The 27,871-nt window shown below is 40.8% G+C and overlaps 1 protein-coding gene across 1 annotated transcript in view; it reads left to right on the top strand.

The window, feature by feature from the left end:
- The first annotated feature begins 15,940 nt into the window (after positions 1-15,940).
- Positions 15,941-27,871, top strand: part of EPB41L2 (erythrocyte membrane protein band 4.1 like 2) — a 216,263-nt gene continuing 204,332 nt past the window's right edge. Inside the window, exon 1 of the mRNA XM_044917548.1 lies at positions 15,941-16,073. The gene's annotated coding sequence lies outside the window, so the exon portion shown is untranslated. The remainder of the gene's footprint in view (positions 16,074-27,871) is intronic.

A 27,871-nucleotide genomic window follows, 5' to 3' on the forward strand; every position in this document is an offset into this window, starting at 1 on the left:
TTTAGCCTTATTAAAAAAAAAAAAAAAAGAATGGTTGAGAACTAAGACTTCAATCCTCTTCTAGTAAACTGGCTTTTAGAATGTAGCTTAAAGAATTTAAAGGAGGCATATATTATTAAATACATAAATATAATCATAGCAGAAAATTCCACCTGCTCAGAACGAACCCCATTGAATTCCAAACAATTGGTTAAACACTTATTTAGAAGTGTTTTTCAGTTCCCTGTTTTACATTGTTTCCTGGGTCTCGTTTCTCATCCTTTCCTCTGGCAATTCTCTTCACTAAAATTGTTCTGTGATCTAAAGAAGGGATCATGCTACCAAACTGGAAAAAAGTAACTTGTTCATTTAGCCTATTGTTTTTGGTCTTAATTTGTTTTCTATCCTTTCTTGTTTTTTTCATTTTGGCTTTGGCTTTGGTTTTTTGATGGATAACAAGGACAATAATATTAGGGCAAGCCCTCCTTTAACTAGATAAATTCTCCCACAAGCTATGCATCCCAAATCCTATGATTTTTTAAAAAACACTTCTCATTTTAGACTCTATATGTGATGAATGATATATTTCTTTAGATGTGCACACGTACACAAACATAATTATGCCACAATCCTAATTTCTTGATAACTCACAAGAATAATCATATCCAATTCATGTTGATATGTTGCTCAAAAATAAAGAATACAGACCTTGGGAATCAAGGCCATATAGATAGAAATACATTTCCACCACATATTTATTTTAAAGTCAGTAATTTGATCTTCCTGAATACAAGACAAAACTGCTGTTGAGAAATATTAAATGTATTTATTCAAATATGAAAACTAAAAGTACCTATAATTTTGAGGGACAAAAGCATATTTTTGACAATCATGCTCCTTTTAAAAATTTTTTTCAGAATTAAAAATAAAAGCTGTTACTTAGCAGTAATTAACAGGTTGGAGTTAAGAAGACAAATCAATCCTATTAAACCAAATGTTAAAGGTATAATCTATGCTATTTTTAAACTGGTGTTAATACTTTTAAGACAATTTGAAATATATTCACAGTGTGAGGAGTTCTTTCTTTCTGCTGTGAAGGCCTGAGATAAATGCAGAGAGACACCACCACTTAGAGATCAAAAGATCTATATTTTTTTTCCTCAGCACTTTTTTAAAGATTTTATTTATTTACTTGAGAAGAGAGTGAGTGAGAGATAGAGCATGAGCTAGGGGGGAGAGGCAGAGGGAGAGGGAGAAGCAGACTCCCTCCTCAGCAGGGAGCCAGATGCGGCTCGATCCCAGGATCCCAGATCATGACCCGAGCCGAAGGCAGATGCTTAACTGACTAAGCCACCCAGGTGCCTGTCAGCATTTGTTTTTTAATTAAACTTTTTTTTTTTATTGAGGTATAACATTCATTCAGAAAAGTGGACAAATCATAAGTTTACTACTCAATGGATTTTAGCAAAGTTAACACACCTGTATAACCACTTCCCATATCAGGAAATAGATCATTGCCAGCACCCCAGAAACCCCCTCAGTCACTACTTCACTGGCAAAATTAACCATCATCTTTGATTGCTATCACCATAGATTTATTGCCTGTTTTGAACTCCATATAGATAGAATTGCACGGTATATATTCTTTTGTCTGGCTTTTTTCATTCAGCGTTATATTGTTGAGGTACATCCATGTTTGTTTATTGCTATAATTACTTTGTTTTTATTATTGTACTGTCACTGGTTATATGGGTATTCTATAATCCTATTGTTTGTGGAAATTCTGTTATTTGGACTGTTACAAAAAATGCTGCTTTGCACATTTGCATATATGTCCTGGTGCGTTTATGTACACATTTCTTTAGAATATATTCCCTGGTATAGAATTATGGAGCCATAAGATGTGCATATGTTCAGTTTTCGTGTATACTGCCAAGTAGTTTTCTAAAGTGGTTTTACCAATTTCTTCTCTCATCATCCTTAACATTTGGTGTATCATTCTTTTCAGTTTTAGCCATTCTGATGGGTATATAGTGGCGTAATGCTGTAATTTTAATTTGCAATCCTCTGGTGACTAGTAAAGTCAAGCCCAATTTCATGTGTTTGTTGACCATTTGAGTATTGTGTTTTAGTGAAGTTTCCATGTCTTTTGCCAATTTTTCATTGAATTTTTGGTTTTTTTTTTTTTTTGTAAGTGATCTTTATGAATTCCAGGTAAGAATACTTTGTCAGATACATGAATTCCAAACATTCACTTCCACCTCAGGTTGCCTTTCACTTTCTCTATGGTATCTTCTGATGAACAAGCATTCCTAATGTTAATGAAGCGCAATTGATTAATTTGCTTTTTTTATGGTTAGTGTTGTATGTGTGTGTGTGTACATGCATGTGTTAATTCTAAGATATTGTCATCATGAAGACATTCTTTTATATGATCTCATAGATAGCAGCTTTATTGTTTTACCACTTACACAGGTCAATAATCCAGCTACAACTGATTTTTATGTATGGAAGGAAGTATGGGTCAAGATTAATTTCTTTTCCTGTTTAAGTCCTCCAATGGCCTCAATATTATTCATTGACAGGACATCTTTTCTCCATTTCCTTGCAGTGGCACCTTTCTCATCAATCAAGTGACCAGGAAGGATGTGTGGGTTTGTTTTGGGGCAATCTATTTTGTTTCAGTGGTCTATTTGTTTATCTTTCTAGCAATATCACATATCCTGGAGCTTCACAGTAAGTCTTGATATCAAATACTGTAAAACACACCTAGATTTTGAATTAAAAATATTTTTAACTGAATAAAACCAAAAGTATAACATCAAAATGTCTGGAATGTTTTGAGAGAATTTTATAGTCATAAAAGTATATGTTAGATAAGAAGTATTGAAAATCGATTATCCACGTATCTTTTTCAAAATTTTAGAAGAATAACAGCTAATGAAAGAAATAATAAAGATAAGAACAAATACTAATTAGGTAGAAAACACTTGTATAATGGAGAAAAATCAATAAAGTCAAAGGTTTTTCTTTTTTTTTTTTTTTAAAGATTTATTATTTATTTGAGAGAGAGAGAGTGTGCACCTACTTGGGGGGTGGTGACAGAGGGAGAGGGAGAGAGAGAGGATCTCAAGCAGACTCCCTGCTGAGCACAGAGCCTGACCCAGGGCTCCATCTCATGACTCAGATCATGACCTGAGCCAAAATCAAAAGAATTGGAGGCTCAACCAACTGAGCCACCCAGGTGCCCCTTCTTTAAAATAGCTAATAAAGGGGCGCCTGGGTGGCTCAGTTGGTTAAGCGACTGCCTTCGGCTCAGGTCATGATCCCGGAGTCCCGGGATCAAGTCCCACGTCAGGCTCCCTGCTCGGCGGGGAGTCTGCTTCTCCCTCTGACCCTCCTCCCTCTCATGCTCTCTGTCTCTCATTCTCTCTCTCGCAAATAAATAAAATCTTAAAAATAAATAAATAAATAAAATAGCTAATAAAATTGATGAGTCTCTGGGAAGATGGATCAAGAAAAAAGAGAAAAAGCACAAGGACCTAGGTCAGGAATGAAGTAAGGGACATCACTACAGATCCTTTTGACATAAAAAAGATAATAAAAACATTATGAACAATTAATGTCTATAAATTTGAAAATTCAAAAATAAAAAATTCCTTGAAAAAATGCGACTTATTGAGACTTTAATAAAAATAAAAATATAGGGTGCCTGGGTGGCTCAGTTGGTTAAGCGACTGCCTTCGGCTCAGGTCATGATCCTGGAGTCCCGGGATCGAGTCCCGCATCGGGCTCCCTGCTCGGCAGGGAGTCTGCTTCTCCCTCTGACCCTCCCCCCTCTCATGTGCTCTCTCTCTCTCTCACTCTCTCAAATAAATGAATAAATAAAATCTTTAAAAAAAAATAAAAAAATAAAAAAAAAATAAAAATATAAACCCATAATTAAAACTTTCCACAAAGAAAACTATAAGCCCAGATGGCTTTATTAGTGAATGATTTATACACTAAGGAAAAATAACTCCAACCTTACAGAAACTTCCAGAAAATAGAAAATGAGTGTAAATTTACTAGCTTGTTCTATAAGGCCAACATAATCTTGATATCAAAACCTGATAAGGATACTATTAAAAAGGAAATGTTAGAGTCCATTTACTCTTATGAATGAAAATGCAAAAAACCTAAATACAATACTAGCAAATCTAATATAGCCGTGTGTACAAAGATAACACACCACAATCAAGCTGAATTTATAATAGGAGTGCAAATCTGGTTTAACATTCTGAAATCAATTAATATAATTCACCTCATAACCAGATAAAGGAAATAAATTATATATGATTATATTAATTAAATTCAATACTTATTCTTAATTTAAAAAAAGAAAAAGTAGGGGCACCTGGGTGGCTCAGTCTGTTAAAAGTCTAGCTCTTGATTTCAGCTCAGGTCATGATCTCAGGGTCATGAGATCGAGCCCCTTGCCAGCTCTGGGCCGGGCTTAGAGCCAGCTTAGGGTTCTCTCTCTCTCTCTCTCTCTCTCCCTCTGCCCCTCCTCTTCCACTAATACGCTCTAGTGTGAACACACACTCTCTCTCTAGAAAAATCAAAAAAATAAATAAAAAGTAAACTCTTAGCAATTTAGAATAGAAAGGAGTATTGTTACCTTGATGAAGGATATTTACCAAATAAGCCTATCATAACCATCAAACAATGATAAATACATGAAATCTCTTTGGAACGAGGAACGCGATATGGAGACACACTATCATCACTTCTACTCATACCCTGGTGATCCTACCTAGCATACTAAGGCAAGGAATAAAATAATAAAAGGATTGAGAAGAGAGAAATAAACTATTATTGGCAAATAAAGCATAATAGTGTATATTTTAGTAATCTATTTTTACATAAAAAATTACCCCAAACTTAGCAGCTTAAAGCAACAAGTTTTATCATCTCACGGGTTTTGTAGGCCAGGAACTGAGGAGTGGCTTCACTGGTTGATTTTGGTGTAAGGTAGTGCATGACATCAGGTAGGTCATCCAAAGGCTCGCCTGCAAGTTTGAGAGCATCCACTTCCAAGATTGCTCCTGCACATGGCTGTTAGCAGAAGCCTTCAGTTTCTTGCTGGCTGTTGGCAGGAAGCCTCACTCAGTTCTTTCCACATGGGTCTTTCCATAGAGTTGCTTGGTGCTCTTCATGGTCTGGCAGCTTGCTTCCCAGAACAAATGATCTAAAAGAGGACAAGATTGAAACCACAACGCCTTTTCTAACTTTGCCTTAGATGTCACACTCTGGCATTTCTATGACATTTTATTTTATGAAAAGCAGGTAACCAAGTACTGTCCACACTCAATGAAGGGAAATTAGGCTCTTCCAAAGAGAGATGTCTCAGAGAATTTATGGGAAGACTTTAAAACAACCACAGTGTACATAGAAAATCCAAAAGAATTTACAGAAAAACAGAATTAAAAATTGAGTTTATTAAGATCACTGGATATGAGCAAACATACTAAAACCATTTGCATTTCTATTCAACAATAAAAAATAGTTAGAAAATGAAATACTTTAAGATGATGCCATTTATAATAGCATGAAAAAAAAATTAAATACCTAGGAATAAATCTAACTAAAGTGATGTGAGGCTTCTACATAGAAAACTGGGAAACATTATTTATAGAAATTTTAGATCCCCACCTAACCGAATGTATAAAATTAAATAGTTAACTATATTTTTTTCCCTAAATACTCTCCAATTAAAGATCATCAGTTGCAAAATAAAGTGTATCTTCTGCTGAAAGTTTAAGAAACTTTGACGTGAGAGGAACAGATCCCAATTTTCTCTCTTCGGCCTAAAATATTTAACTCACCACTATGCCAACCAGTCAGTATCACGAAGTGTTCCGAATCTCCCTAAGTTTTGCTTCTGCCGCCGCTGTTATGTCTGGACACAATCAGCTTTCCATTTCCTTGGCCTGTTGCCTAGCTTTGCACAAAATCTTCCCTTATCTTCTCTTCTTTCACTATATTTCCGGCAGATTGGACATTTTAAAAATATAGCTGTAAAAATCAAAACACAGATAAATTCAAGACCATAAAAATAAACAAGTTGAGAAAATACAACTTTCCAAATATAAAAAAATCAAAGTTGACTACACACACAGGTCTCTGCTCTTTTTCTGACCCTGCCTAAGAAAATTTCACCTTGAAGTAGTTTTAAGTTGGCACAATAACTATGCCTAGAATAACCTCATTCTTTCAAAGAATCTGTTTTCTGGTTTTCTCTACATATGTTCTAGGCTATTCAAGACTGGACCTAACTTCCCCTGTACCTAAAATATCATTGAATGATTCAAACACAGTACCTGTGGTATCCAGAGTACCTGCAGAGAAGATGGGAACCAGGACATTCCTTGAATAGGGATGTTGTTATTGTCGACCACACTCAAACTCACCCCCCCACCCCATACACACCCCCCCACATTGCATCTCCAGCCATCCCAAGCACAGTCATTATGATGGTTAATTTTACATATATCAACCTGACTGGGCTAAGGATAGACCAGATTATTCTTGAATGTGTCTGTGAGGATGCTTTAGGAAGAGACTAGCATTTGAATCTATAGATGAGGAAAGAAAATCTGCCTTCACCACTGTGGGCAGGCATCATCCAATCCACTGAGGGCCCAAATAGAACAAAAAGCTGATGTAAGGGTGAATTTTATTTCTCTCTTCTTCAGCTGGGACATTCATTTTCTTCTGCTTGTAGATATGAGAGCTCCTAGTCTGGGGGGCCTTTGGATTCTGGGACTTACACTAACAGCCCCCCATTCCCCTTCTCAGACCTCCAGCCTTCAGACCTGGACTGAATTATACCACCAGCTTTCCTGGTTATCCAATGTGCAGGTAGCAAATGGTGAGGCTTCTTGTCCTCCATAACCATATGAGCCAATTCCTATACTAAATCTCCTCTTATATATATTTCTTTTTTTCCCTAAGATTTTATTTATTTATTTATTTATTAGAGAGCGAGCGAGAGAGAAACAGCATGAGAGGGGAGAGGGTCAGAGGGAGAAGCAGGCTCCCCGCTGAGCCGGGACCCCGATGTGGGACTCGATCCCGGGACTCCAGGATCATGACCTGAGCCGAAGGCAGTCGCTTAACCAACTGAGCCAGCCAGGCACCCTATATATTTCTATATATTGTATTGGTTCTGTTTCTCTCCAGAACCTTGACTAATACGGTCATCAATTTTTTACCCAGTCAATCCATAGTCTGGCCAGTGGCACGTGAAGTAATTTGCCATGAAAAATACTATCATGGGCGCCTGGGTGGCTCAGTTGGTTAAGCGACTGCCTTCGGCTCAGGTCATGATCCTGGAGTCCCGGGATCGAGTCCCGCATCGGGCTCCCTGCTCGGCGGGGAGTCTGCTTCTCCCTCTGCCCCTCCCCCCTCTCATGTGCTCTCTCTCATTCTCTCTCTCTGAAATAAATAAATAAAATCTTTAAAAAAAAAAAAAAAAAAATACTATCATATGGCAACATATATAAAAATTTTAAATGCAAATACTCTTTCATCCAATCGCTCCATTTCTAGAAATTAATTCTATATACTTGCACATGTACTTATAGACATATGTAGAAGAAAATTAATTTTATTATAAGCATTACTTATAGAAGCAAAAAATTTTAACTACATACATGTCCATTGGTAAAGGAACAAGTTAAATACATTATAACCTAACAATTCAGCTATTTTTTTTAAAGGATTTTATTTATTTATTTTTGAGAGAGAGAGAGCATGAGAGCACAAACAGGAACGGGGGAGGGGCAGAGGGAGAAGCAGACTCCCTCCTGAGTGGGGAGTCCGATGCAGGACTTGATCCCAGGGTTCTGGAATTGAGCCCCAAATTGGGCTCCCCACTCAGCAGGGAGTCTGCTTCTCTCTCTCCCTCTGCCCTTCCACCCCATGGGAGCCCTTTCTATCACGCAAGCATACTCTCTCTCTCAAATAAATAAAATCTTTAAAAAAAAGAATTACATATTACTATGTTTCTTTCACTCTTTCTTATTTGCATGCATATTATAGATGACTTTTACCCTTGGGGAAGTTTTGAGTTCTATACTGTGGATTTTCTCATCCACCACCCCCCCCAACCCCGAATAACTTCTGGACAACATTATTAATTTTTTTGTGGCATGAGATTTAGACACAACTCTTATTTTGGGGAGTCTATCCTTGTCTGTTAGCCTTTTCCAAGACAGACCAAAAAAATTTTTTTATATTAAAGTTATAACTCAAACCAACTGGGAAAGCTATTCTCTGAGGTCAGAGTTTCTGGAGATCTGAACAGGTATTAGTGAGGCAGCAAGGGAAGCTGTCTGACCGGGTAGATAAGATTAATCAGGGCTGGTGGTTAATTCAGTTGATAGATACCACAATCAGACTATTCTCACATCTTAAACTTTTCTTCTCTGAAAACTCCCATGTATCCTGGAATTCTGGCCACTGGGTTCCTCCTCTGGTTGGTGGCATGTTCAGTGTTATTAACTTGGCGAGACAGCTATGACTGACAGCACTGAGCTCAAATGCAGTCAGACCGACTTATCTCAGTATCACCTCCATCCACTTTTTAAAGATTGTCCTTAGTCCCATTCTTGTAGTTGATCTCAATTTTTTTTTAGAGAATAGACATTTTATTTTTTTGTTTTTAAAAGAAGATTTATCCATTTATCTTAGAGAGAGAGAGAGGGAGAGAGCACAAGCACAGGGAGGGGCAAAGGGAGGGGAGAGAGAGAATCCCAAGCAGACTCCCTGCTGAGCACAGAGCCCATCTCCAGGCTCTATCCTATAACCCCGAGATTACAACCTGAGCCAAAACCAGCAGTCAGATGCTCAACTGACTGAGCTACCCAGGCACCCTGGGAACAGACACTTTAGAATATTAGATACTGGGGGTGCCTGGGTACCTCATTTGGTTAAGCATTTGCCTTCGGCTCAGGTCATGATCCCAGGGTCCTGGGATCAAGCCCCGCATCGGGCTCCCTGCTCAGCGGGGAGTCTGCTTCTCCCTCTGCCTGCCGCTCCCCCTGCTCGTTCTCTTGCTCTCTCTCACTCTCTCTCAAATAAATAAAGTTTTTAAAAAATCTTAAAAAAAAAAGAATGTTACATACTAGATACAAGAGACACATTATTCTCTCACAAGAGATACATGAGACTCTCAGGTGAAGAGTGCATTGCTTTTTAGATGTAAAAATTTCACTAAGCCACTATTTACTTAGGAGCCAATGAGTTAAACAGTTATAAGCCAAGCACTAATTTTTTTTTTAAGATGTCTACAGTTAGTGTCTACAGTTAGGACTTGAACTATTCTGCCTGTTGTTGAGATTGACCTCAAGATTTTCATTATTGTACTGTTCTTATTGTGTTTTGATATCACAGAATGACTTGAAATATGTTTCCTCTTTTCTCATTTTTTGGATGGTTTGGTTTAGCATTGCTGTAGTTTCAGGATAGGCCAATAGCTATGGGGAAAAAAAAAAACCCTTTAAATCTTAATGGCTCAACACTACAAAGGCTTATTTCTTACTTATTTCTTGCTCATAGTCCAGTATGGGTTATAAGTGGGGGTGAGGGAAGACTTTGCTCCTCACAGTCATTCAAGGACCCAGACTTCTTACATTTTAGAAGCTCTATCATCCCCTAGGACCTTGGAGTTCTCTGGGTCCTCCGCACCTGGCAAACAAAGGAAGAGAGAGAGAGTGAAGGATGATGTAGGGGATTTTTTAATAGGGACCATGTCTGGAGACAGTTTACATCAACTCCACCCATATTCCATTGGCCAGAACCCACTCACATGGCCACATTTAGCTCCAAAGGAGGCTCAAAGATGTGGATAGTTTTATGCCTCAGAGGAAAAGAAAATATAGTTTGGTGACCACGTAGCCTTGCCTTTGCCATAATCTGTTCTTCTCGTCAGCAAGTATCTGTTTTTGTTTTTTTTTTTTTTAAAGATTTTACTTATTTATTTGAGAGAGAGAATGAGATAGAGAGCATGAGAGGGGGGAGGGTCAGAGAGAGAAGCAGACTCCCTGCTGATCAGGGAACCCGACGTGGGACTCGATCCCGGGACTCCAGGATCATGACCTGAGCCGAAGGCAGTCGCTTAACCAACCGAGCCACCCAGGCGCCCAGCAAGTATCTGTTTTACCACACAAAGAACATACATACACTGACCCTCCCCAAGGGAAACAACCCAAAGCCCCACCTTGTCAGGGAATCCAGTTCAATATATAGATCTCTGGGTGATGCACGATCTTCTTTTCAGAGGTTCTGGCCTCTTACAATTACTTCACCTTTTCTACCAGGTTCAGCCATGTATTTAAAAAATAGTTTAAAAAATATTGTATCCATCATTTTAAGGTATATGCCCTGTGAATTTCCCACTCAACACTAGATCTGTCAAAATGTGGGAAGTAGTTTACCTCATCCATTTTCAATTAGGTTCATGCTTTCATTCCTTCAACAATTTACTGAAGAAGGCCTACATGAGCCACTGTTCGTGAACTAAAATCAAATGGTGCACAAAGCAGACACAGTCCCTGCCCTCATAAAGCATAAAGTCCAGTGGTTCTTGAGTATTTCTTCCCAGTGACTATACTCTCCAGGAAGATATTCCTCTGGAGAGGATGGTGTCCCAGGAAGCAATAGGAATAGGAAGCCATACACATAACCTTAAAATTCCTATCTTTTTTTTTTTTTAAAGAGTTTATTTATTTATTTGAGACAGAGAATGAGAGAGACAGAGAGCACATGAGAGGGGGGAGGGTCAGAGGGAGAAGCAGACTCCCTGCCGAGCAGGGAGCCTGATGCGGGACTCGATCCCGGGACTCCAGGATCATGACCTGAGCCGAAGGCAGTCGCTTAACCAACTGAGCCACCCAGGCGCCCAAAATTCCTATCTTTTTAAGTGTTTTCTAATAAGTAGAATACATTTGTGTACCTCAGGGAACCACACAAAACCAAACTGAAGGACAGTATCTTGCTAAAACCAACCTTCTACTGTACATCTGTTTTGAATAACCTGAGGACCTCTAGGATGGTCCATTTTCCAAGTGGAGGAATGTATTTGCTTAGAAACTGTAATATTCCATTTCCAATCCTTCTGTCTCCACTATCTCCAGGGACTCTTTTACAAACTATCCAATCAGGTCTGGGCTATGTAGATATCCCAGGCCAAGCCCATATCATCCAGAAGACTGCTCTTCTGACATTTTTCTCTTGATGCTTTTACTCAACAGTCCCTTCTGCTGTTGTAACTGTTGATGGGTTTTTACCCATCAACTACTTGTGGAGGCCACTTACAAACTACGCTCTACAAGCAGGATTCCTTACAGTGAGGCCAGAGTATTGGGCCACATCAGAAGTTTTCTATGGTATTGTATGGTAGCTCTGCCTGTCTAGCAAAGTCCAGTGATGCTGCTTCACTTTGCCTCCCTAATCCCCATATCTAAGTAAGTGGGTACTAGAATTATAGTATTTCTCTTTCACTTGACCAAGCAAGCCCTCCCTCCAGTCACTGTCTGGGAGAGTTCAGCAATTACAGATCTGTTGACCATGTAGGATGAATCACATGCCAATCCATTTCATTAAACTTTGGTGTCTGTCTTAGACATTTTCCATGGTAAGACATTTGCCTGTTCCCTGCAAAATGGGGATCCATGCTCATAAGGTTCTTTCCACTGACTCTTCCTTTCCTTATGCTCTACGTTTATGTCTGTGAATAGGCCTGGGACTTTTACTCCTGGCCTCTCAGCCCCTTCCCACTAAAGATCAGGCACACATGGAAGGCTCTATAACCTTTCTTTACTTGTTACTGAGAATCAAAGTAAAATAAAAACTTTTACAAACTTGCTTTGTGTCACTGCCTGAATTGAATTGGTATAAAATGGGACTCAATGATGCATTGATATAAAAAAACCCCAATGTTTCATCTTTGTATTTCATGGATGTTCTAAATAAAATGACAGAGAGTCATCTGGCAGAGTAAATGTTGTCTGTGTTAGGTAGTGAGAACAATTTGAGGGCACAGATAGGAACCAGAATTCCTGATTCCTTTTACCAGCTTTATTATTGACCCGACTGAATTTCACCACAGCAGAGATGTTGTATTACTCATTTTTGTATGTCCAGAGCATGGCACGAGGCCTGGGACATAATGACACTCAGATTGTTAAGCTGAAATAATACATCTTTGTTTCACTCTTTCCAAATGTAGTTTTTGGGGGGATTTTTTATTGGGCCCTATTCTGTTTCTGCTTTCAGTTCTAGGGAGCAATTGACCATGAAATCCCATGGAGAGCAACAGTGGAGATTCTGTTCCAGCCTAAGGGAATCAGCGTGTCCAGGCCTCTTTCTCTGTCATTGAGACAAATGAAGCAGGAGTGTGTATGTGGCAAAACTCCAACTACAATTGAGGGAATACCTCAGTTTGGCAGGCTTGAGAAATTTATACTTGTTATTAGCAATAGTTGGGAATGGTCTTTCAAAAAGAGATCGCCACCACTCAGTGTGACTTAGATAAAAAAAGGGGATTTGTTTCTTTTGAGGAAAAACCTGGGGAAAACTTTACTGCAGATGGAAAGGAGAAGGGTTGCTGGAGGGCAGATTCTAATACTAGACTAGAAAAACATGGCTTCTGTGGTGAAAGGTTTACCAAGATGGCTGCCAACAATTCTTCTCATCCCTGTACACACATTCCACTCCTTTCAAGTGGTGAAGCCTCTGATACCTCTCTTTGAATTGGGGCTAGCTCTTTGACCAATAGAATGTAGCATTAATGATGCTGTGTGACTTCTGGGCCTAGGTCTTAAAGACCTTGTAAGCTTTTTTTTTTTAACCTCTTAGAAGCCAGGTGCCACGTAAAGAAGTCTGGCTTATCCTGTTAAAAGGCCACATGGAGAGAGAGCTGTAAAAGGACAGCTTCTGTAGAGGAGAAATTAGGCTCCTCAGTTGACAGGCAGCACCAACTGCCAGACACGTGAGTGAAGCCATCTTGGATCCTTCATCCACAGTTGATCCTCCCAATTGTTGTTGAGCCCTGCTTCAATGCCCAAAGAATCACAGCAATCAAATGGTTGTCATTAATTTTGGGGGTCATGCAGCCACAGGTAACTAAAACAGCTCCAAGGATTGGCCAGGTGACTCCTATTGACATCTACGTGGTGTCTTTATTGCTTATGGCCGTGGAACTGGGAATGCATGCATTTCTGAGATTGCCTCTATCAGACAGGACATGAGTGCATTGTCAGGTCTCCCTGCCTGTGGACCATGTCAAGGAAGGGCAGGTTCTCAGTTCAGAGCCAGTCCAGTACTTCCACCTGATTGGGCTTGGCACCCAGAGGCACAAAGATAAAAGAATGAATCACCAGTGTATTGGGATCAAGATTTCTTAGGAGCATGCCTGTGTGAATGAGTTGGTAAGGAAGGGCTTAAGGAGATCCTGGGTAAACTTCTAGTTATATTGCCAGACAGGCTTTGCTTGCAGATGGTGCCTAAGATTGAGGCTGTGATGCTAAATTGAATGTGATGACTCTCAGGTCTGGTAACCAGATCCCTATGCTGTTCTATGTGTCAGTCCCTTGCCTGTTAACTCTACTCTGTGTAATGGGAAGACCCAGCCTTGCTTTTATCAACCTGTTTTCCTGGAGATTAATATTCTGGCTTGAACTACAGCCTGGTGGTCCTGCCCTATGCTGCTTCGCCTGCATCTCTGAGTATCACCTGTTCAGGACTTTGTCCTGCCTGTCTGTCCAAACTTTGTTTCTCTCCCTGTTAAGCCCTCCCTGTTTGCCTGGAATACCACCTGTTGTTTGCTGACATCTGTATTGTACCATGTTCCATCTGTTTTCTTCCCTTCCTTATAGCTCCTGGAATTTGATTTTTCTACCTTCAGTTCCTCCCAGGTCATCACAGAATCTGCTCCATTCCACTGACATGTTGTAAGGCTGTATCCAAAACACAAAGTCTAATTCTTCCACACAATAGCCTTTAGATATTTGATAACAACCTTCCCATGACCTTTGATCATCTCTTTAGCCTAAATCTTGCTGGCTCCCACGTTATCAAGGCTACCCATCAATGGATATAATTTAGCTTCTCAATATCCTTCTTAAAAGGTAGTTTACAGGGTGCCTGGGTGGCTCAGTTGGTTAAGCGACTGCCTTCGGCTCAGGTCATGATCCTGGAGTCCCTGGATCGAGTCCCGCATCGGGCTCCCTGCTCGGCAGGGAGTCTGCTTCTCCCTCTGACCCTCCTCCCTCTCATGCTCTCTGTATCTCATTCTCTCTGTCTCAAATAAATAAATAAAATCTTTAAAAAAAAAAAAAAAAAAAAAAAAAAGGTAGTTTACAGAAGTGATTCACGTGCTTCAGCAGAAGACATAGGAGGGGTATCATTTCCTATGACAAGGATATTTTATCAGTTATGCCTATATTTATGTTATTATTTTGCATGAGCATTTTTAAAGGGTTCCATCAGGTCTAGACCGGGGTTTTATGGGCTCTAGAGCTTACATAACTTTAGGGACTCTCTTTAATAAAAAAAATTTACAAATATACAGTTAGTTTCAGGCCTGTGAAAATGAGGGATCCTGAAGCTTCAGTTTTGTTAGTTTCTTTGGAAATCTGCCTCAACATTCCTAATGGTATCCTCTCATAAAATTCCTGTTTTTTTTCATCAGAGCTGCTATCTTATCAGGTTTCCTCTCCCTCCATATTAGTGCCCATATTAGACTAACTCTAATGTGGGTACTTAGCACATGCAGGATTAAGTAGGTTCACATACATCAGGGACTTAGAACAACATCTAGTGCATAAAGCATGCAATTGATGTTAGCTATTACTATTTTTATTGCTTACTTGCAAGACCTTAGCAAATAGTTTGTCTTCCCATCTTCATTTTCTCTTTGATGTATTGGAGATAATACTTGCCCTGCCTTTTCCATAAAGTTACTGTATCAAATGATAAAAAATGTGAAGGGGCTTTGTCAGCTGAAAAGCACCTTGCACCTGGAAGATATTGTAACCAAGGTTCCATTCGACGTTGTTCATTCTAGCAAAGGTTACGTTTAGCAAAGAAAAGACTTTGGCCTAGGTAGTAGAGTCACTAAAGCCCTCATTAAAGGAGGGAGGAAGTAAAGAACAAGAGGTGCATGGGTGGCAAATGCCCGAGGCAATGACCTGCGCCTCCCTTTTGATATGCCAACGTTCAGAAAAGATGCAATAAGCAGAATCTGAGAAAAAGTCGTGTTATTATATAAAAGCAAAGCACCGGGAGGTATCTTGTGCGTGTGTGTGGGTCTGCAGCCTCTTCAGCCTTGTCCTGCTCAGCAACCCAGGCTCCCAGGCCGCTGCCTGGAAAAATCCTGCTCAGACTTTGGGTTCAGCTTAAAAGTCCCTCCTCTGTGGGATTTCCCCAATCCCTCCAGCCCTTCCCACAGGAAGAATAAATGGTTCCTTTTCAATACCCTCGCTGTGAAAGCACTTCTAACAGTCTCAACTGAGGGGGACGCACTTTTCTTATTTCCGTGTTTCCAGGGTCTAGCCTTGTGTCCGCTACCGAATAGGTGTTCAATAAAGGATTAGTCAGTGAATGCACTTTGAAGAAATAACTTTTAAAAAGTTGGTAAAAAGGATTTAAGGGCGGGATGTAGCGGGTAAAAAAGCCTTGCACACGGGCATTAGCAGTCACTAACCAGGGCAGTTCTGGCCGCCAGACGCATCTTTCCAGCTCTGGGTACCCGGCGACCACGACGGCGAATCCCGCGGGAAGGGCCGCCCCAGGGGCGTGGCTTGAGAGCGGGGGGCGTGGTACGGCCCGCGGGGGTTTCCGCGCTGGGGGCGCGTCCGGCGGGGGCGCAGGAGGGGCTTCCGCCGCGAGGGGGCGGGGCTGGCGCGCCGAGTCCTCTGACGGCCCCAGCCAGGGAATTTCAATTTGAAACCTAGCGGAGGGAGGAGGCGGGCGCCGCGGCCCGGCTGCTGGGGCTGGAGCGGGACCAGTCCCCGCGGCGAGCGAGTCCCTGGAGGTGCAGTGTCTGGGTAAGGAGGCTTGCGGGGCTGCGGAATGGCGGGCCTGGGTCGGGGGAGCCCGGGCCGAGCGGCCAGTCCCTGCTGAGCTGCAGGAGCGGCTCGGATTTTTCCTCTGGCTGCAGCTGGGAAGCTGATCCCTGGCAGGAAGCGGTGGCGGGACGGTCCCACCGTGGGGGAGGGCGACCGGCTTTGGGATTTTCTGCCGCTCCCTCTCTCCTCTCCTCCCCCTCTCTGCCGGACCCCATTCCCGCCCGGAGGTCCGGGTCCTGTTGCTCCAGGCCGGATTCCCTCTTCCCCGCTCCACTGCGGTCCCCCCATCTCCCTTCCCGGGAGTCGGGACCACGTCTGGTCTGAGCCGGGAGAGGTAGGGGCATGGTGAGGGCTGCGCCGGCCCCGCAGAGGTGCCCGTGGGCTCAGGGTCGCGCGCCCGGGGTCCCGCGGAGAGGCTGGAGGAGGAATCCGGCTCCATCCCGGGCGCGGGCCGCGGCGCGCGAGCCGAGCCCAGCGTGGAGCCCAACTCGGGGGCTCCGGGGAGGCGGAGGCGGCGTTCTTCATGAGGATGGTTTGGGGAGAGGAAACGCGGACGGGGACGCCGCGCCTCCCCGGGCGGGCCGCGCGCGTGGGCTCTGCAGGGAGCTGGGCGAGCGGGGCGCGTCGGCTCCACGCGCCTCGCCGAGCCGTTCCGCGCGGCCTCAGCCCGCGCGCGCCCGGGTCGCCGGCGTCCCAGAGGACGCCCGCGGCCCGCGCCGCTGCGGAGAGCGGTGCACTCTTGCGCTCTGCTCCCTACAACTGCGACACCCAGGCCATTTCTGCCCCGATGGCTCGTTTGCTTCCTCTGGGGCGGGGGGCAGAGGGTTGGGAACGGTTTTAGGTGAGCTGCAGGGGGAGAGAAGAGAAGAACGGAACCAAACGAGACGCTGCCCCCCCCACCCCCCCCCAGCCGCCGGGATGTCTGCGGGGGCGTCGTCGGTCCTTACACTTTCCAAAATCGCTCACCTCCTCCGAGGTCAGGGTTTTTTGGTGAGATTAGAAGAGCTCTCGCCTACAGTCTGTTATTTTTAGGGGAGGGTCTCTTGAGAAGCCCTCCCTACTAATTTAGGATGCCTTAAACTGAATTCTCCATCACTACAACCGCTGCCGCCGTGATTAAGAGGGAGGAGCAGTGGATTTTTTTTTTTTTTTTTGAATCACATCTTTTCCTCAGTTTCTTGAACTTCTTGCGTCCAAAATGTTGTCTTTGGGGTGTCGTGCCAGAGACTTGTTCTTCTTACTCTTATGTAAGCTTTTTTTTTTCTTTAATGATTCTTACAGTTTTGCCTTTATTCGTCCATATTCTTTGCTCCTCCCCCTCCTTTTTTCTTCTCTCACCGGAATGCATTATTTCTATATTCTCTATCTATAATATTGTGTGAGAATTAGCAGTTTAGTTTAGCTTTCTATCACATTTCACCTTAGGTTTAACACTTGAGGAAAACTGAGTCAATTTCTTGGCCGCAGGAGCTGGGATGTAGGATTCTCAGGCTTTGAATAGTTTTTACTGGGAAACCAATAGTACTTACTCCTGTTCAGTTTCTGTTTGCAGTCTCATTGCTGTGAGAAATCACTGGATTGCTGTTGCAGTCACTGATGGGGCTGCATTGCAACGCAATCTTGGATTAGGATAAGGGTCAAACGACTACCATACGTCAGGCTGACACAGTTTTTAAAGAGCCAGGCAGTGTCACCTGTTAGAGCTCCCGTGATCAGTTCTGTAATTCAGTTTGAGAACCACCATCAAACCTCAGATATCTACTCTTTGGAGGTTATTGGAGAACTGTACAAGTGATAATGACTTGGAACAATGGTGTGGATTTAGGGCTCATTTAATCCTATCCTGTCTTCCTCACTTCTTGGGCAGAATTCCCACTGAAGTCAGTAGTGGTCTTGTGTGCAGAAGGACTGCTGAGAACAAGAGACTGCTCATTTAGAGTAAGGGGAGGGGACAGTTTCTTTCCTTTTAAAACACCCTGCTTTAAGAAAGACCTAGTCATAACAGTTTTTTAATCTTTTACCTCCAGTCCTAGTAGTTAGAGCACTGTGTGCAAAGACCTTCCAGAGAAAATAGGTGGGTGACTTGAGCCCCCAACTTCAAATTCTTAGTGTCTGAATTGGATGGGGATTGCTTAAAACGATTAAAAGTGATAATTTAACAAAATTAGAATTTTGGTGAAATTATTACCAACTTCTATAAAAAATTTAAGCTGTTATGGAATATTTTCAACTGGGATGTGTTATTAAATTGGGTATGTATGCAACTGGGTATGTACGTTAAAATCAGAAATTTAATCCCGAATAGAAAGAAGCAAATTTGCAGATTTAGGGGATGAATCTGAAGGGAAAATAACTGTGCAAAAAATAACTGTGCAAATGTAAAACAGGGAAATTCAGATAGCTCTTACTGTATTTGGAGAGGTAGCTTTTAGTACACATACAGGTGTTAGTGACTCTCCGGGCCCATCATTATTAGATTTGTGAGTACTCGACACTTTCCAGTTTAGCTTTGTGCTGATCTGAGTTGGTGAGCTTGTTAGGTCCTTTGCTTCGTAACGTAACGTTCCTGTGGCTTACCCTTTCCAAATTGCCAGTTATAAAGAATCGAGTTTAGAAGACCTATCCAGTCACCAGATTTTAAAATAGATTTTTAAAAATCATAACCATGTCCATGTGTACTACCCAACCATTTGCTTTCAACTAAAAATACTTGCAAAGATGACAAAGCAGTCCTCAACCAAAATATTTATTGGTAAAATTACTCTGTAATTAGTAATATTGTATAGTTATGTTTAACATCAGGTTTTGCTCTGAATCACCACTCTCATATTACTGTGGCTAGAGAACTGTAAGGGTTTTTATCTTTGCCATTTTATTTAGCAATGTGGGGTTTATATTTTATATAGTAGAATGCTAAGTATTTTTAAAGATTTGACTTTGTTTCTGTTTCCACAGAAAAGTATGGGCCTTTTGTCTTTGTTTTTTAAACTGAGGTAGTCTTTTTGAAAGCTGTGTGTCACCTTTTTGAAAAAGTATGCCTTGCTAATATTTTTGTAAGGCAATATAGTAGTTTATAGGGATCTATACTGCTGAGAGTCAAATTTTGCATTTCTAAAATCTGTTTTTACTTGGAGGAAACAAAGGAAATGTGCCTACCTCCCCCGCCCCACCTTTATTTAGAAACATCTCCAGTGGCCTTGTTTGCTTTCTCAGATTCAGAATTACTGTACCTAACCACTGGGTACCCTTACAGATTTAAAAGCTGTAAGTAAATGTTTATGCTGGCTTCAGTAGTCTAGCAAATACTAGCCAAACCCTAATTTACTGCCCTTTTATAGAATCTTGGAATCTCGGGTCTGGACCTTTAGGAGTCAGCAAATCCACTCTCAGCCCTTGTCCTCTTCCCCCAACAAACATTTCCAGACTCTTTGGAAGGCCTGAGTTAATAGAAGATTTGTATATAAATCCCCCACAGATTCCAGACAGACCATCCTTTGGAAATGCCACGTTTTGGCACAAATCAGCAACTCAATATTGATAAGATATCTATCATTCATTTGGGCAGTGCCCCAGACTAAAATCTAACATGGAGTCATGGCTGGTATCATTAGCTATAGGGGAATGGCCTCCCAAGTATAAATACTTGAGTTATATAGAAGTTACAGGTAAGCCAAAAAGGAAAGAGAGGAATCATCTCTAATAGCTAGAAATAGCTGATAGTGATAACCAGTGCTTTTTAAAGCTTTTCTGTAAAGTGTGTATGGGTGTGCATTTTGTATGAGAGAGGGAATATATTCATGTATATATGTATATATATTTGTTATGTGAAGTATCTATAACATTATACTTAATATATTTGACAAATCTATTCATTGAACCTTTGTAGAATATTTTGGAGGTGCTTTTAGTGAAGATTCTTTGAAAGTTGGAGTTGATGTAGAACCTGGGACTATTTCATGTAGAAATGTCATGTAGGCAATATTTCATATAGGGGATTTGCTTTTCTCACTTTGTGGTTGGATTGAGATCTGTGTGGGTTTCTTAGATGTGTGTTTTTCATGTCTAACTTCTCTCAATACCCAGTGTTTGGGATAGTATTTATTTTAATGAGAATTTCAGTGGTTTTCTCAATTTTCTCATTTTTAAAAAAAGATTTTATTTATTTATTTGAGAGAGAGAGAGAGAATGAGAGCATGAGTGGGGTAGAAGGGCTGAGGGAGAGGGAGAAGCAGGCTCCCTGTTGAGCAGCGAACTGGACGCAGGGTCGATCCCAGGACCTTGAGATTATGACCTGAGCCTAAGGCAGACCTTTAACTGACTAAGCTGCCCAGGCGCCCCTCAATTTTCTCATTTTTAAAGTGACGTCACTTACCCGTTAGTATAGGGACAATACTACATTTTATACTGCTTCTGGATTTTTTTCCTGAAGATTGAATTTGGGCTAATATCATATTCTCAATTACTTATAATATGGAACTTTGTTTTCATTTCACGGATATTGCTCTGCCTATTAATATTTTTTCACTTTAGCAAATTAGAGCCATAAAGGTCTAGATGTATGTAGATTGCCTCCTAAATAATCCTTATAGTAATATGGAATACATGTGAGGAATAAGAATTATCTGTTTATTCACTCCAAGAAATATCTTCAGTAAGGCTTTGTTTTAGGTAGCCAAGTTAACATTTTGCATATGTAACTAACTTCAGTGTCATGGGGATGGTGTTCGTTCTTTCTAGGTTAAGAACTAGAGCGCATGGAAAGGGTTCCAAAGTGATTTGTCTGTTCATCTGTGGACACCTTATTGTCTAGATCAGGTAGGGAAGTTCATTGTATCTAAACTAAAGCTTGCATTCTGTAACTGAAAAGCCAGTTTCCTTTTGCTTTGCTCTTTTTATGGCCTCACTATCAACCTCTTTGAAAAAAATGTTCAAATACATAAAGACTTATGTTACCTTCTGATTGCCCTATTCCAAGATAACTGTGATTTTTTTTTTTTAAGATTTAATTTATTTTGACAGGGAGAGAGAGTGTGAGCAGGGGGAGGGGCAGAGGAAGATAGAGAATCTCAAGCAGATTCCGCTCTGAGCGTGGAGCCTGACAAGGGGCTCCATCTCATGACACTGAGATCATAACCTGAGCCGAAACCAAGAGTGGGATGCTTAACCAACTGAGCCACCCAGGCACCCCAAGAGAACTGTGATTTTGGAAACTTTTCATATAGGTCTGATTATCTCCTCTCTAATCATCTTTTCTAAACCCTGAATTCAGGTTTCTAGATCTGTTGAGGTGGAACCACCATCCTGATAACAACAGTGCTGAGTTTAATCATATTTTTGAGTTTCCTGTGTATTCTACCAGTATAAATACACATCCCACTATCTTAAAGACATTAAATTAAAATGTAATTTACACTTTGCCATAATTCTTAGGTTCTTTTTCTTTTCGTCCAGACAGGCTATCCCTTAGGTTCATTCACCTTAGGGGCCAGAAAGGAGCATCGAGAATATTTAGTTTAGACACGCTTGATGTGGAGTGGGGTTAGTGGGGAAGGTACTGCTCAGTGTGGTTTATGAACTGCCTGAGACTTTAGTAAAGTGTGTGTTTACGTGCGTGCACACGTGTGTGTGTGTCTGAGTATCAGAGAGAGATTTTTGGGAGCAGTTTTGAAAGCATTTTGGGAAACAAGATCAAAAACTGCTCTTTTAGTTCAGTTCTTATCTTTGAGATTAGGAAACCTCCATCTTGCTGGATTGGTTTATTTCTGGAGCTACCATGCAGCTGTATTCTGGGAATTCCCCTTGCCTTTCTTACTGGGCTCCCAGGTTACTGGGCTCTATGTCTGTTTCTTAACTCTTACTTTGTATGACTTTATCCTCCAGTAGTTTCCAAGAAAGTGCAAGTGGAAAGTGAATTTTTTGAAACCTTGCATGTCTTAAAGCAGCTTTTTTCCCACTCTTAAAATGCCTTTTTTTTTTTTTTTAAGTAGGCTCCATGACCACTGTGGGGCTTGAACTCACAACCCTGAGATCAAGAGTCACATGCTCTACTGACTGAGCCATCCAGGTGCCCCTGAAATGCCTGTTTGTACTCTTAAGGTGAATGCTTTTATAGTTTGGCTGGGTATAGAATTCTAAGTTAGTGATTACTTAACCTTTGACTTTTTCAGGCATTATTCTGTTGTATTCTGGCATACCAGTGCTGTTGAGAAGGAGCGACACAATTCTAATTTCTGCTTCTGTGTTTGTGGCTGGTTTGTTCTCCTTAGAAGTTTTTAGGATTTTCTCTTTGAACTTGGTGTTTTGAAATTTCATGATGGTGTGCTTTGGGTGTGGGAGTTTTCTTACTCATTGTGCTGGACACTCAGTGGGCTCTTTCAGGTTGGAAACTCTTGTCTTTTAGAAATATTCCTCTATGATAATTTCTCCCTCTATGTTTTCTGATCTTTCTGAAACTTCTGTTATTTGGATGTTGAATTTTCTAGATTGACTTTCCAATTTTATTAGTATTTTTTGTTTTTTTGTTTTTTGTTTCTGTCTTATACCATCTCTTTGTCTTTTTGCTTGGCTGTTGGCTTTCTTCAGTGTTTTCTTCTAATCTCTCTACTGAGTTTTTTTGTTTTCCTATTTTCCAAGCTGCTCCTTGGTCACTGAATTTCCTTTTTGGTAATGTCCTTTTTTCCCCCTATGTATAGTATCTCCAATCTAACCCTACTTGATGGCCCTTTGAACTTGTTTTCCCTTTGGAATGCTCTTCCCTCAGATACCTGCATTGCTTACTCCCTTAACTCCTTCAGATCTATGTGTTCTGTGATCATTTATTTGAAACTACAGCTCTACTCCCACACCTAGCCTAGTATGCCTTAAATCTCTTCCTTTTCTTTCTTTCTTCTATAGCATGTATTATTATCATCTGAGTGTAAACTACAAGAAGGCAAATATTTTGTCTGTTTTGCACTTTGTGAATATGTGTTGACTGAGTCATCGGGCCTCCTGTTTTCTGTGTGCCCCTCACATCCGCTCTCTGGGTCTGGATTCTGGAGACTTCCTTCAACTGCTTTATAGAGTGAACTTCTTGTCTTTTGGCTGCAAAGGTTGGGAGAGAGAGGGAAAGAGGAGGAGGACTTTCAGTGTTCCACGAGCTGTTTTCAGCTCTGTCTCTCATCTCAGCCCTCAGTGGCATCTGGAACCTCCACTTCGTAGGCTCTCAGGGCCTCTCCCAGCATGCAGATTGCTTCTTGTGGGCCTCCACCAGAATGGGGATTCAGCTTTGGCTTCCTCTGCTTTGCTAAGTCCGTTACTTTGTACATCTGTTTCCCATCTTCTCAAATTCTGTTCATATATTGCATCTGCTGGCCTATCCTGTCCCTCTTTTGTCCCTCCCCTTTAAAAAAAAAAAAAAATTCCTTACTGTCATTTTAGTGTGGTTTTGGGAGGGAACAGAAATTAACTCATGTTCAATCCACTGATTTAGGGTTTTAAATTGATAAAAATAAAATTCCCAAGATGACTATGGTAGTCACAGTTTGGTAATGACTGCAGCCATAATAAAATTGTCCTTTTTATCATGCCAGATACTGAGTTGAACTTCAGTTATATTTTATGTATTTATATATATGTATATATATATTCATATTCATATATATGAAGAGAGAGAGAAAGAGAAAGTCAGATGATTGAGCTAACATCTAGGGTGGATGGGAGTGGATGACTGATATATCTTTGAACAAGAAGGTGCTTCCTAGGAAGACTTCAGCAAATGTATTTTTTTTTTTCTTGTGATAATTTCAAGGATTAGTTCAGTACAAATGCTTACAAATCTTACAGTATGTACTTGAATTAGATTTAAAAATACACAGTAGGGACACCTGGGTGGCACAGTTGGTTAAGCATCTTCCTTCAGCGTGGCTCATGATCTTGGGGTCCTGGGATTGAGCCCCACTTTGGGCTCCTTGCTTAGCGGGGAGTCTCCTTCTCCATCTCCCTCTGCTCCTCCCCACTGCTCATGCTCTCTCTCTCTCTCTCTCTCTCTCCCTGTCTCAAATAAATAAAATAAAATCTTAAAAAAAATACACAGTAAGAAGTTTGGTGGATATGTTTCAGAAATGGCAACCTTGGGGTGCCTGGGTGACTCAGTCAGTTAAGCATCTGCCTTCGGTCATCGAGCCCCACATTAGGCTCCCTGCTCAGCGAGGAGCCCACTTCTCCTCCCTCTGCGGCTCCCTCTGCTTGTGCTCTCTCTCTCTCTCAAATAAATAAAATCTTTGGGAAAAAAAAAAAAAGACATGGCAACCTAATTTTATACTGTTCTGAATACCTTAGTTTATCTTTAGGCTGATACATGGTTTGCATACATGTATTTAAATATTCTTTGAATATTGATTCAGGGATTAGAGGAAACTTTGAACTCCTGTGGATTCTGTTAAATACTTTCAGGGGAAAAATTTCATTACTAGGGCATGAATAGGAAGTGGGAATTACACGCATGTGAAGATACACATATGAGGGATTTTTGTATATGGAGTTTGGGGCAACAGAAATGGAGTTCTGAATAAGGTAGTGGCTGGAAGGTGTGAGGAAGCCCCAGAAGACCCAAAGACTCATATGTGTGTGTGGTTAGTGTAGGTTAAATTGTTTGGTGGGTTTTACAGATTCATAAATTCAAGTACTCTGTTCCTTCATGTAGAAGGTGTTGCAGACAGTAGATCAGGATAGTATTTCCCCAAAGTGTGATGGTATGTTAAAATGAGTTAAGTACACAGATGAATCTTTTTCTTTTACTGGTTAAATATATATGTCAGTGTACATCGGAAAAACAGACAAGTGCTTCAAACCTGTGATTTCATTGATATTAACTTAGCGTAAGGCTAAAATAAAGTAGGTATTTTTTAAGTAACTTGATTTAAAAATAACTATCTTTATCTTTAAGTGTTTGGATTTGGCAAAAACTATAAAGTTGGTATGTGAGTGAAGTTTGAGAAACATTGGGTGTGTTCAAAATATCATTTTCTTCATCAAGGTCATTGATAGATTTTTTTCCTTCTCCTAATAGATAACAGCATAAAACTGTATGTGATGGTCGCGGCAGAGACTTCTAATGGTTTTCTTTTCTTTTCTTTTTTTTTAAATTGTTTTAATTTGTAAAGCTTTTTTTTTCTTTTCAAAGTAAATCATTAGAACATTTTTTCACTTGATTCTTTTTTTTTTTTTAAGATTTTATTTATTTATTTGACAGAGAGAGACACAGCGAGAGAGGGAACACAAGCAGGGGGAATGGGAGAAGGAGAAGCAGGCTTCCCGCTGAGAAGGGAGCCCGATGCGGGGCTCGATCCCAGACCCTGGGATCATGACCCGAGCCAAGGCAGATGCTTAATGACTGAGCCACCCAGGCGCCCCTCTCACTTGATTCTTAAAACGATTTCATACCCTATGTCTGACAGGGAAGAAAAGTGAGTCAGGAAGAGGTTAAACTTACCCAGAGTCATTCAGTTTTGTATTGGGGTTTCAGGCACAGCCAAGGCCTCCTTGTGTCCAGAGTTGTTGCCTTTGCTCTGTGCTCTTCTGCTGCTAATGGAGTTGCCAATTGAATTTTTCTTGGAGAACTCAGGAAGCCTGCCAAGTTTTGCAGCTAGAGGTCTGTCCTGTAGCTCTCATCTATTTGTATCTTGAACCCTGAAGGTAGACAGAGCTAGGTCTTCCAAAAATAGTTCAATAAGTGTGTCAACATTTTGAGATACTGTTGAAAAAACAAGGAAGTAGAAGTCCTACGGGATTATTAGAAAATGGTGCCAAAGGCCTTCACTAGGATTTGAAAAGCAAATGTGGCAGGGTCATATGCTAGACAATGGTGCATATTCACCCTTCGTTTGGGGAGCCCGCTCTCACTGTGATAATCTTTCACTTTTCCCCGGTATGCTCTGTTTAATTGCTTTTGGATTCTGGTAGAAAAGCTGCTAAATGAACACCTTCCTTGAAAATTTTTCTTTAATCCACTTCTCTTAAGGAGAAAAAGGGAAACTCGTTTTTCTTAATAAAATGAATACAGATTGTGTATGGGAAAGGTTAAAGTGTCAAGAAATGAGTTGGGTCTGTCTACTGACAAAGGAATCAAGAGTTTATCCATGAGCTTGTAACCAGAACTGTTTTTGGATCTTAGCCATTAAAATCAACATCAGTAAAGCCTGCGTCTTAATTTCTTTAATGCCAAGGTTGTCTGTTTTAAATTGCACACATATGAGAATATGAATACATTTGTTCACCCCCCCCCACTTCCCCCACCTCCAACAGAAAAATAAAGGTATGTGGAAGATATTCTTAACTTTTGCAGCTCTGCAGTGAAGAGCTGTAGATGTGGGCAGCATGGTAGTGGAGATGTGGCTCGAGCTTTTCTCCTTATTGAGGCCAGTTCACTTTCGTCCCCAGTGCTGCAAGCTTAAATGGGAAGAACCACGGGTAGGTTTTAGAGCATTCCATGGATCTGTGATCTCTGTGTTTGTTACTTGCTCCGTGCAGCACACATGATAGCAGTGAAGGACAATGTGGCACTTTTCTCAGGACCTGTTTTTGGTTGGTGGAATTTTTTAAAGTCATGTTTTTACCGTATCTGGTTATTTATTGACGTGGTTTTTGGCAAAAGGAATCTACCATTGTTTAGTTACAGAAAAGTGTCTTTTTAAACTTTTTATTATGGAGAGTTTAAGATACATTCAGAAGTAGAGAGAACACTAACATAGTGAACCCCAGGTACCCTCACCCAGCTTTGATAATTACCAGGCCATAGCCAGTCACGTCTCATCTATATTTTTCTTTCCACTCTCGATACTACCCTCCTCCCAGGATTATTTTGAAGCAAATTCTAGACATCATATAATTTCATTTGTAGATAGGTAAGATATTTCCTCCTGCCCCTTCTTCTTGGCATGTGCTTTCTAGTCTCCAAAATAAAGTTCATGTTCATTACTGCTTTTTTAGAATTATAGAAATTAGTTCCTTTGCAACATGGTCAGCTGCCATGTTTTTGGAATAAATATCTGACTCTTGTTTTGATCAGTGAAAGCAGTTTCATCTAAATGTAGCATTGTGGACATAGGAAATGCTTTTTAGCCAGTGCTAAAAACCCCAGTATTTTCTAAACCAAATCAGAGCTGATCTTCAAACTCCAGTATATTCTCAAGGTGGTGTTGCTGTTCTATACATTTTCCCCCCTCATGGCTCCTATATTTACACCAGACTTGAATGATTTTAGATTTTCCTTTTTTTCTCCTTTCCTCTCTCCCACGCTCCCTCCCTCTCTCTTTCGTTCTTCTTTTGCTTAGCATGGTTTAGTTGGCAATATGTTAGAAGTAGACCAAGTGAAACATTTTTTTTCAGCTGACTGAATTTTTATGGGACTACATAGTTATTGTAAAATCAGATCAACCTGCCATGTGTATGGTCTGGAAGTATAGAGGGAAAGTGCATGATTCAAACATGGATCATATATTAGTTTATAAATTCTATTTGTAAATCAAAAGGTTGGCATTATAGCTGAAGCTGACAATCACTTAGTAGTTGAAATGCATTTCCTAATTAATAAAGGCAGGATTTTTATGTGAGACGTAGTTTATTTTATATTTTAATTTTTACTTTTAATTAATTAATTTTTTAGAGAGAGAGTGCGTGAGCAGGGAGGGCCAGAGGGAGAGAGAGAATCTTAAGCAGGCTCCACGCCCAGCACAGAGCCCAATGTGTGGCTGGATTTCACGACCCTGAGATCATGACCTAAGCTGAAATCGAGAGTC

Source organism: Neomonachus schauinslandi, chromosome 8, assembly GCF_002201575.2.
Source record: "Neomonachus schauinslandi chromosome 8, ASM220157v2, whole genome shotgun sequence".
NCBI classification, from domain to species: Eukaryota; Metazoa; Chordata; class Mammalia; order Carnivora; family Phocidae; genus Neomonachus; species Neomonachus schauinslandi.